General features: G+C 49.4%; 1 protein-coding gene across 2 annotated transcripts in view; it reads left to right on the top strand.

The window, feature by feature from the left end:
* Window positions 1–10,217: 10,217 nt before the first annotated feature.
* The window catches only part of CTU1 (cytosolic thiouridylase subunit 1), a 15,499-nt gene continuing 13,829 nt past the window's right edge, over window positions 10,218–11,887 (top strand). Inside the window, exon 1 of one of the 2 annotated variants that reach the window (XM_018562179.1) lies at window positions 10,218–10,264. The gene's annotated coding sequence lies outside the window, so the exon portion shown is untranslated. Of the gene's footprint in view, window positions 10,265–11,433; window positions 11,460–11,887 lie in introns of those variants that run through there. The other variant, XM_018562178.1, reaches the window with a different exon arrangement.

The following is an 11,887-nucleotide window of genomic DNA, read 5'->3' as shown; positions in this document are numbered from 1 at the left end:
ATATAAATACTGTATAAATAATATATATATATATATATATATATATATATATATACACATCATACATACATAAATAAATGATATATGTATATCTAAAGTGTATTTCTATTATAATATAATAGCTCCTGCATTCACAGGGTAATGGTGGGAGGCTTTTACAGCAAATTAAGAAATGTATCCACCGACAAAAGCTCTATTGTATCTTTTAACATTGATTAAACCTTATTAAAAATGATTATTATGGTAGCGCTGGGCCTTTATGCGCCTTGGATAAACCTTAACATATTAAAACTGGAAATTTGCCAGGTTATTCCACAAATCTTCCAGACAAGCCATCTATTGTTGCCAGAGCTCCACAATCGCATTAATTAAAGGATTATAATCTTTTTTTTTTCCCAGACCTGTATTAGACCAGACGTATCTGACCACATAAAACCTTTTGTGTCTTGCGTGATTGTTTTGTCTTTTTTGTGCCGTTTTTTTTTTTGAACCATTGTCAGGCACACCAGATCAAATATTTGATTGCTAGTTCAATTAATTAGAGGTTCTATTGAAATGAATATGCACAGTATATATATATTCCCCGCTCTGTCATGTTACGTGGCCTACCACTTTGTGGCTGAGTTGCTGTTGTTCCCAGTTGCTTCCACTTTGTTATAATCCCACTTACAGACGACCGCAGAAAATATTTAGTAGCCAGGAAATGTCACGGATGGACTTATTGCACAGGTGACAACCTATTTTGTTAAAGTATATCTAGACCCCAAAACAAAAATGAATTAAATTGCAGTGTTCCAGTCCTAAGATGTGATCGCTGTACAAATTATCTTTTTTTCAGGATTTTATTTATTCCTGCAAATAACACACTTCCTGTCCCTTGGTGGCTACGTTTAATCCTCCGCTGTATCTAAGGAGGGAGGCTGCCGCCTTGCAGGTTGGCTTAAGCATGTCTACCTTTAATAATCATCATTACATGGAGATGATGAGATCAGCGGTTTACGCAAGAAAGATAACATTGTTTGTGCCTCCAGTTCAGCTCACAGGAAGTGACAAAGGCACTGCATTTATTTCCTTGTATTTGATAAAAAATGTTCTTGGCCTGAAAAAACTGCAGTCACCACCTATAGGGACTGGTAAGCTGCAATATATTAAATCTTCGTTTTTGGGTTTAGTTCTACTTAAATTTGCTCACATGGGTTACAGGGTGGGCATTTACAATCTGATCATTTTGAAATTCTAGAATTGATGACCAATGGTGGTTCATCAAAGTGCAGTTCCTTAATTTGTAGTCCATTTCCTGGATGGTAGGGTCAATGGGGGCTACAGGGTAATGTAAGAATCTTCTCACATGCCCCCCACCATGACCAATGGTGGTTCATCAAAATGCAGCCCCTTAATTTATAGTCCATTTCCTGGATGGTTGGGTCAATGGGGGCCACAAGGTAAAGTAAGAATCTTCACACGCCCCCCACCATGTCCTGAACACATAAGCCGATTCCAACAACCGAGTTCTCAATCGGTCTAATCTGGCCAATAATGTGCCGCCCAGTAAACCTCCATTATAGACATTGGATCAAATTGAAATCTGCATTCCTGCAAGTCACATGACAAGCTGTCCCACGGTCTACAATATCATCGTGGAGATCTGCTAGCCATAAAACAACTCAATTTAAACAATGGCAGGTACAATGACACAGGAATGCCAGCAAATCAGCAGATTACAATAGGCCGCCCGGAGCATTATACCTCATAATTGCTCAGTGCTTGAGACCGAAGTAACAGATTATTTCTATCACATGCCGGAAACTCGAGATGCTGCTGCCAGAGGTGAAAACTAACAATAGAGTTTTTATAGGGAGTGTTTCTGTTGAGATATCTCCCTGAGAAAGGCAGGAGGGGAGAGACTTGACCGTCCTTGAGCAAATCGCCTTGGACCTGCGGTGGTCTGACCTGCTGGGAATGTGGTGCTTTGATCCGTTCCTCCGCTCTGTAGCTCAGGAAAGGGTCAGGCCCACATGCAGGAAGATTTTCAAGCACATCAGAAAAAATCCCCGTATGGTGGCTCCAACCAGGGCCGGCCTTGGGGCAGCAGGGAGAAGAGGGGCAGCAGGGGTGTGGAATTCCTATCTCCTGATGCCAGGACATGCAGTTCTGGGCGCCGGGCGGGTAGTTGTTTTGTACATTTAGCCCTGCTTTGGGCAAGCAGAGCTAAATGTACAACGGGGAAGCCGCCGCTTGTTTTGTACAAGTGATCCCGGCGACGTCGCCGAGATCACTTGTATGCCGCCTGCATGTCTGCCATTCTCCATGTGGGGGTTGGCGGGTAGGGGGGCGCATTGAGGAACCTGGCCTTGGGGCAGCAGAGAGAGTAAATCCGGCCCTGGCTCCAACTGCTCGTTATTTGAAGGTACTGTCCCTCTTTTCGGAACCAAATCTCTCTGTCCCTCCTTCATCCTCTATAGGCCTGAGCTCAGGTTCAGACTGATGTTGGTTTGATCCTGAGCTCCTCTGGCCACCCGCCTAATCAGCAGCACATAAACAAAGGGGTGGGATGCTTGTGTTGACGTCGTTGACCTTATGAGGCCAAATTAAGTCAATGCCGTTGACCAAATATAGCCATGTGGCCATACCTAGTCAATGACGTCACTGCATCCTGCCCCTATGCTTCCTTGTGGTGGGGAACTCCCTGGCCGCAGCTGTTTGGGCAGCAGCAGAAGGAACTTCCTTCAGGGAGCTCCTTCCGTGTTCAGAGGAGCTCAGGTTTGGTCTGAGTCTGAGCTCATTCCTAATCTTCAGCTGACCCTCTATTTGGTTTGATGTGTAGACCTGTATAATAATGTACTATTTAAAGCCAAAGTTATCCACGTAATTGGGGGGGGGGAGGGGTAGGTGTCATTTCACTATATACTTTACGCTCAAAAGAGTCCCTCTCTCTCCTCCCAGAAAGTTGGAAGGAGTGCTGTGTAATACCAACATTTAAAGGAGAACTATGGGGTCAGTGTTTTTCCCCATAGTTCTCCTTAGGGTAACGGGAGGACACAAACTAGCATCCTCCCGTTACCCTAAGCTCAGAATACCGCGAGCTACAGCTCGCGGTATACTGAGATGCCGCAGCCGGAGTGGATCCCGACTTAGACGACGGGATCCGCCCAGCTGCGTGAGTGACAGCTGGCTCTGCCTATCTAGAGGCAGAGCCAGCTGTACCCGCCCCCTCCCCCGTCCGTTCCGCCAGTCAGCGCTGGCAGATCGGAGAGGGGAATACAGCCCCTCCCCCTGTCACGTCACAGAGAGCCGTGATAGGATCGAGAGGTGAGCGAACGCCGGTATGTGTTCGCTCACCTCCCGATCTACTGAGCCGACCTGTGACAGTCTCATTGTCACAGGTCGCCTAGAACTATGAGGTGAGTGGAAATCACTCACCTCATAGTTCTCCTTTAAGTCCAGGTTCCTGGGACAAGGTTAACCAGGCCCACAGTCTGCCTCAGGCCTGCCCAGAGAGCCGAGACCCCACCCACCTACCGCAGTGGCATATCCAACCACGCATGGGCTGCCCACTCGCGGCAATTACAGCAATGAATGCCACATAGACTGAGCGTGGCAACACTACTTTAACCCTGAAACATCACCCGGGACAAAGCATCATCAGACCTGGTCTTCAAGACATCTATGCCGTATGACAACGAACTAGTCTTGCTCTGGAAGGGCCAAGCTATTGCAAACAGCACTCGAAATTGGGAATCATCCCCTGTTGGGTGGTTTATGGCAAGCCTAACATGAATTGACTTTCCCATTTATACTTGATGGTGTTTCCTATTTTCATGATCACATATAGAAATCTGCATGACCGCCAGGGGCGGACATACCATTTGGGAAGGCTGTGCAGCTATACACGGGCCTTGTGGGACTTAGGGGTCCATTTTTACCTCATATGGATCAGATGGGTTCCGGGGACTCCTCCCACTGTCACGATGATTTGGACACTGCTCAGTGCTATCAAGCGGTTAATCAATACACAGTTAATACGTCAGGGCAGGGTTGGGCCAAACATTGTTCTTGCAAAGGGGCCCCTTGCTGACTCTTACCAGCTATAGTGACGTCTGGCAGCTATTTTTTCATCATACACCTTGATCCGTGTGTTATCGTCGAGATCAACGGAGATAACATTATCTTCATCCTAGTGACATAGGTATGTCTGTAGAATTGCAGTGAGATAAGAAAACCAATAAATGTCAGTCAATACGTTGTATGAAGTCACATGAGCATTCCATATACAGGGTGTGGAAAAACTACATATAATACTGTGTATTGAATATCTGATGGGGGGAGTTGGCAATCCCCAATGTGCAGGATCACAGGCTCAGTGTCTCAGGAAGACTGGGTTACATAAAGCCATATACGTTTACACAGGAGGATTGCCGGGAATTTATAAGCAATGAGAAGAACAAAATTAAAAACTCAAAACCCTGGACTTGTAGTCGGAGTTATACCATGAAAACCTAGTAACCTCCCTTCCGTCTCAAACCTCCCATGCTTTCCTCAGACCCATGGCTTCTAGACCCAAATGGCATTCGGGATCCAAATTTCCGAATTGCATTGGGGAGCTCCTGAATGCCATTTGGGTCTGGGAGCCTCAGCTTTAGTAATATATGTAGATGGCTCCCAGACCCAAATGGCATTCGGGAGCTCCCCAATCCAATTCGGAAATTTGGATCTAGCCCACCTGAGGGTGACCCTGCAGACTCTCTATGGTGGGCTCTGCAATGTCACCCTCAGGTGGGCTGGTCGCACTCCTTACCTGTCCGCCTCCTCTTCCTCCACGCTCGCTGATGGGCCCCCGCCTCCTCCGTCGCCAAGTCCGCCTTCTTCTCCTTTACCGGGCCCCACGTCCTCCCCTGCTGTCGACCACGGGCCCCGCCTCCTCCTCCCTGCCAAGTCTGGCCTCCTCCACCGCCGCTGCTGGCTCTCAGTGACTTAGCAGCGGCTCTGGAGACGAACGCGCCGCTGCACAGATTACGGTCAGCGATCTGAACGGCAGCGCATTCTTCTTCAGAGCCGCCAGTGAAAGCCACCAGCAGAGGATGCCATAGCGACCCAGGCGGTCCGTTTGGCATCTGGCCGGCCCCACTGTGCCCCGGGCCCCATAGCGGCCGCCTGGGTCGCTGTGTCGATCATTACGCCACTGCTCCCAGACCCGAATGCCATTCGGGTCTGGGAGCTTCAGCTTTAGTATTAACATCTGCATGTGGTTTTCTGTGGTATGCGCAACGAATATTCGTAAACTCATCAGAAACGAATGAAAATTCGGATTTCGTCCCAATTCGAAACCAGAACTGAATTGAACTTCGGATACGAATGCCGAAATATGCGAACTGAGCAGAATTTTTCCACAGATTACTGTATACCTATCCTTAAAGGAGAACTATGGGGTCAGGGCTTTTCCCCATAGTTTTACTAAGGGTAACTGGAGGACACTTATTATAGGCCCGGAATTCCACTTTAAACCCCCCCATAGCGCACGTACGCGCGGCCCCTCAGACAAAAATTTGTCTTCGCCTCTAACATCGCCAGATGTTGGCCGCCAGAACTTTGTCCAGGGCTGCGAGCGTTTGCAGCGATCCACGCCCGGATATTGCCAAGGTCATTCGCTTATTTTCCATGCTGAAGGCATCCAACCAAACTTCTGTTCGCGGGAGAGAAAAGTGTAAACGCAGACCGCGCGGAGGAAACGAGGGCAGAGCGGGTAAGATTCCATCTGCGTTCCGGATCATTAAAGCTGAACTCCGGGCACAAACGACTCCATTAAATATAGTAATAAATCACTGAAAAGGATAATAACCGGCACCTCTGGGGGTGCAAAGGAAGTAGTGCGGGAGACAGCTCAGGATTGAGGAGGAACATTGCAGCTCTTTTCTTATCTTTTGACGGGTTTTTCATTTTTGTTTTTTTTTTACTTTTGAAGGGACTGTAGCAGGACCCTTTTTGGAGCGGATTTTGCCGCGATTCTAGCTTGCTCAATGCAAGCATTTGCGCTATATCGCACGACAAATCGAGCGATATCGCGCAAAATGCAAATCGCGCGACAAACACGCGATTTGCGAATCGCGCAGTGTGAATGGGGCCTAAGGCATCTCAGGTGCATCAAAACACAATGAGGGGGATTCATCAATACTGGAGCAGACAGAATCTGGAGCAGTTGCCCATGGCAACCAATCAGCATCAACCTTTCATTTTCAAACCTTAACTGAACAAACTAAACAGATAAGCTGATTGGTTGCCATGGGCAACTGCTCCAGATTATTCTGCTCCGGTTTTGATAAATTCCCCTCAATGTGTACAAAGTATAGTTCGTTCTAGCAGCCGCAGCCTGACCAGAGAAGCCTGCCCCCTGCCAGCATGCTGCAGAGATGGACCTTTGCTCTTTGTGTGGAAACAGTGGTCCCTCTGCTGAGTCAGAGCCACAGCTATCCAATCAGTTGGTAGTAGGGATGCACCGATACTAGTATTGGTGCCGATACCGAATATTTGAGCAAGTACTCGCCCAAATGCTCCGATACTTGCCTCCGATACCGACACTTCCGGTCAGAGGAAATCTCCGTCAGTACCGCAAGGAAACATGGAGCCGGCTTCCTGGCCAGCAGGTAATGTCTCACCACCTAGGCCTACTGATTGGCCTGGAAGCCGGCTCCATGCTGTTTGGCCGGCTCAATGCTGAATCACGGCCAATCAGGAAGCCGGGCGGCGTGTCATTACCCGCCACCCGGCTTCTTGATTGCCCGCGAAGCCGTCTCCATGCTAGCGGAAGTACCGATATCAGTACTCGGTGTCGGCGAGTATCAAAATATAATTATCGGTACTCTTACTCGATACCGGAAAACCGGTATCAGGGCAACCCTACTTGGTAGCATGAGTTTTCCTTAGGAAGCAGCCGCAGCTTGAGAAGAGAAGCCAGTCCCCTGCCAGCATGCTAGAGAAGGATCTGGCTCCCTAAGCAGTGGTCTTTCTGCCAAACTCTGATGTGCCCCGTGCTAAGGCAGAGACAGAGCTGTCCAATCAGTAGGGAGCATGATTTTTTATTTTAGAAAGCAGCCACAGCCTGAGAAGAAAAGCCTGCCCCCCTGCCAGCATGCTAAAGAGAAGGATCTGGCTTCCTGTGTGGAAGCAGCGGCCTTTCTGCAGAGCTCTGATGCGCTCCCTGCTGAGTCAGAGCCAGAGCTATCCAATCAGTAGGGAGCATGAGCTTTGCTGATTGCAGAGCTATAGGTCTGACTCAGCAAGGGGGCGTTTTGGACCAATGCAGAGAGACCACTGCAGAGAGAAAGCAGCTGCAGACTGAGAAGAAAAATCTGCCCCCCCCCTGCCAGCATGCTAAAGAGAAGGATCTGGCTCCCTGTGTGGAAGCAGTGGTCTCTCTGCAGAGTACAGACACCCCCCCTGCTGAGTCAGAGCTGTCCAATCAGAAGGCAGCATGAATGTTCTTTAGAAAGCAGCCACAGCCTGGGTTAGAAAAGCCTGCCCCCTGCCGGCACACTGCAGAGAAGGACCCTTGCTCTTTCTGTGTAAGCAGTGGTCTCTCTGCAGAGTTCTGACACGCCCCCCTGCTGAGTCAGAGCTGTCCAATCAGAAGGCAGCATGAATGTTCTTTAGAAAGCAGCCACAGCCTGGGTTAGAAAAGCCTGCCCCCTGCCGGCACACTGCAGAGAAGGACCCTTGCTCTTTCTGTGTAAGCAGTGGTCTCTCTGCATAGTTCTGACACGCCCCCCTGCTGAGTCAGAGCCAGAGCTGTCCAATCAGAAGGCAGCATGAATGTTCTTTAGAAAGCAGCCACAGCCTGGGTTAGAAAAGCCTGCCCCCTGCCGGCACACTGCAGAGAAGGACCCTTGCTCTTTCTGTGTAAGCAGTGGTCTCTCTGCATAGTTCTGACACGCCCCCCTGCTGAGTCAGAGCCAGAGCTGTCCAATCAGAAGGCAGCATGAATGTTCTTTAGAAAGCAGCCACAGCCTGGGTTAGAAAAGCCTGCCCCCTGCCGAGAAGGACCCATGCTCTTTGTGTGTAAGCAGTGGTCAGCGTTCTGACACGCCCCCTGCTGAGCAAGAGCCAGAGCTGTCCAATCCGGCATGAGCTTTGCTCTCGGTCTGACTCAGCAGGGGGCGTGTGGGACCTCTGCAGAGAGACCACCGCTTCCTCAGACAGAAAGCAGACTTACGGGTAGGGAAGACAGTTCATAGATATGCTGCCTGACCTAGAATCATGCTCTGAGTCCCGGAGACGGTCAGTGAGCGGCCAGCACCGGAATGCTTTCTTCTCTTCCAGTAATTGGGTTCCTCCGGAGGCCTCGGCGCAGCCCGCAGCACTCATTACGCTGCTGAGAGCGCTTCTGCATACCGCCGGCGGGAAGTCAGCGCTGCGGCTGCTTTCAGTTTCAGGAAGTGCATTTCGCTTTCTTCGGCATCCTGAAGCGACCTCTCGCGCGGGCGAATGGCGATGCTCGGACGGAGATACGCGGCTGCGCTCCGTCCTCTCTGCAGATCGGGGGGTTTTCGGGGTCGTGCGATAGAAGTGTGAGATGAGGACATGAAAATGAGCAGACGTGTTATCTTCCACCCCGGCACAGAGGACGGATGGGGCGTGACGCCGGAGCTCAGCCGCTGCCAGCAAGGTGCTTAAAGGGGAAGTGTAGACTTTTTCTTTCAGCCTGATGTGACTCATCTCAATACGTGGTTACGGTTTGGCGCCGGCCCTTTAAGAGTCCGGACGGGATACAGTAGTCGGCAAAAGTATCAATCGTCAGAAAAGCCGTCTTCGGGCTCCAGGCCGGGGACTTTGCCTAAGCTGGGATGATGTCATCAGTCTGCTGCAGGCAGGTAGAAGCGTTTCCTTAGTCTCCCCTCCCACAGTGATCAGTCTGCTGCAGGCAGGAGGAAGCATTTTCTCAGTCTCCTCTGCCCAGGTGAGCAATCTGCTGGAAGCAGGAGGAAGCATTTCCTCAGTCTCCCCTCCGAGTGATAAGTCTGCTGCAGGCAGGAGGAAGCATTTAATCTGTCTCCCCTCTCTCCCGGTGATCAGTCTGCTGCAGGCAGGAGAAAGCATTTTCTCAGTCTTCTCTCCCCGGGGTGAGCAATCTGTTGGAAGCATTTCCTTAGTCTCCCCTCCTCCATTGATCAGTCTGCTGCAGGCAGATAGAAGCATTTCCTCAGTCTCCCCTCCTTCAGTGATCAGTCTGCTGCAGGCAGGAGGAAGCATTTTCTCAGTCTCCTCTGCCCAGGTGAGCAATCTGCTGGAAGCAGGAGGAAGCATTTCCTCAGTCTCCCCTCCCCCAGTGATCAGTCTGTTGCAGGCAGATAGAAGCATTTCCTCAGTCTCCCCTCTCCCCCAGTGATCAGTTTTCTGCAGACAGGAGAAAGCATTTCCTCAGTCTCCTCTCCCCTGGTTGAGCAATCTGTTGGAAGCAGGAGTAAGCATTTCCTCAGTCTCCCCTCCCCCCAATTTTCTGTTCTTGCCTCGGGCGCAGAAGGAGCTAGCTACGGCTCTGAGCTACTGGAGGAGTCACCACAACTATATGGCCCGTGAAGCAAGTTAGAAAATTTCAATCTGGTTTTACAGCTCCCCCTGGTGTCTAAGTGTAGAATTGCAGCTTTAATTCACAACACAGATTTTTTTTTTTCTAATCACAACCCATATGATTTCAGCTGTTATATTTTAGGGAGGGATAGAAAAAGAAAGCTGTCGCCTGATTGGTTACTACTTGTAACAACACTACTTTACTAAATCATATTTATTTCCCCTTCCCCATTTAGAAATAATAAGCCCTGGTATTATGTGATTAGAAACCACCCAAAAGTTTTCCTAAGCAGTAATATAAATATTTAAGTATCTGTTTCCAACAAAACTGTAAAATCTCATTATTAAAAACATTTTTGTCCCTGTTATAGGAGCCATATTATTGGGGCTATTCTCATAGACTCTAACTAAAAAATGGTCTTCTAAAAAATGGCCGCCGCCATTGCTCACCCGGACCTCAATTCGCTGAGTAGATGTCAGGCTCTTGTGACTGACGTCATCAGAGGAAGCATGGCGGGCGAGAGGCGTGGAACGCTGCAGAGAGGCGGACTACATCTCCCGGCATCCCTCGGGCGGCTAGCCATTCTATTATCGCTGCACTGCGGCGCAGGGCGTGCTGGGAATTGTAGTTTTTAGGAGGTTACATGCTTGATGACCGTGCTGGAGAGTCACATGCAATAGGGAGAGCAAGAGGAAGACCTGAAAGGTGAGGAAATCGGATTAATAATGACAAGGACACAGGAAGGGGACCACATTCAACTCTATTATAACTGTATGGGGGTTCTGCGTCAACCAATCATTTGTTTATTCAATGTATAGGTTGGCTTTGCATGTGTTTTGGCTGCTTTAGGTGTCCAGGAAGAGTCCCAATTGCTGACTTGAATTGACTGAATGCTTTTAGGAAGAGATTTATATTTCAGCCATGCATATAATACAAAGATGAGACATTATAATTGTTTTAATGTGCTGAAAATCTTGTTTTTATAGCATTATATGCATATAGTGGAGGATCCATTGTTGTTTACTTATCCTGGAAGGGGAGGGGCCATTGTTGTTCATTTACCCCGGGGGAGGAGCCATTCTTTGCTTATCCTGGGGGGAAGGAAACATTCTTTACTATTTTGGGAGGAGGGGCTATTCCTGTTTACTTATACTGGTAGTAGTTATTGTTTACTTATCATGGGGGGTGGGGCCATTCTTGTTTACTTGTCCTGGGGGAGGAGCCATTCTTGTGTTCCTGAGGGAGAGGGGCCATTCTTGTTTACTATCCTCCAGAGGGGAACCTTTCTTGTTTACTTATCCTGGGGGGAGGAACCATTCTTTACTCTTTCAAGGGAGGAACCATTCTTTGTTTGAGAGAGGAGCCAGTCTTGTTTCCTTGTTCTGGGGGGAGTTATTGTTGTTTACTTATTCTGGTGGGTGGAGCCATTCTTTGCTTATCCTGGGGGAAGGAAACATTCTTTACTATGGGGGGCATTCTTGTTTACTTGTCCCGGGGGAGGAGCCATTCTTGTTTGCTTATCCTGGAGAGAGGAGCCATTCTTGTTTGCTTATCCTGGGGGAGTGCAGAGAAAGAGGGAGCGGGGGGAGAGAGAGGGAGCGGGAAGATAGAGGGGAGGTAGGGAGAGAGAGAGAGAAATGAACCCATCACTGTGCTGCTTCTCTTTCACTGTCCAGTCACGGGATGGGGCGGGGCCTGTATAGGGAAAAGTGGGAGGAGAAGAAGCAGCAGCACGGTGTAGATAAATAATGTAATGAAAACATTTTGAGTTATTGTAACTTTCTTTTTGTGATGTTTTTGTCTTGCAGAGCGGGAATATTTGAGCCCAGCGCTGTCCATACATCTTTTCTGCGGCGGAGAAGCTCTGTTGACGGAGGAGGAGGGGTTTTCGGAGAGTGACGTGAGTGTGTCCTAGCTTGTGGGCCGCATTATTGCTTCATATCTGCCATGTCCTTCCCCATCTACCAGGTGAAGAAAGAGGAACCGGAAGAAGAGCCCATCAATACCTCCGCCGGCCTCCCCCAAATAGTCAGTGTTGTGTCGGGCGCGGCAGCGTCCGGTGAGGGCCCTAGGAGTGCCGGAAATCCCTCAGCCGGTGATAATGTTCCGCCTGCCAACGCACCTGTGGCGGAAAAGGAAAGCGCTCCGGTTGCATCTTACGCGTCGCCCGCCTGGTACTATTTCGGTGTTCCCGGCGGCTCCTCCAACCTGCAGCGTGAGCCCATCGTCTACTGCTTGCTGTGCCAGATTCAGGTGAAGAGAGGGACTGTCCCGGGCAAGCTGGGCACCACTTGCCTCTATACCCACCTTGAGAGACGCCACAACCTC

This window comes from Nanorana parkeri, unplaced genomic scaffold (genome assembly GCF_000935625.1).
Source record: "Nanorana parkeri isolate BGI_ZX_2015 unplaced genomic scaffold, ASM93562v1 scaffold563, whole genome shotgun sequence".
NCBI classification, from domain to species: Eukaryota; Metazoa; Chordata; class Amphibia; order Anura; family Dicroglossidae; genus Nanorana; species Nanorana parkeri.
The sequence above is the reverse complement of the archived record's forward strand: the minus strand, read 5'-3'. Positions and strand labels throughout refer to the sequence as shown.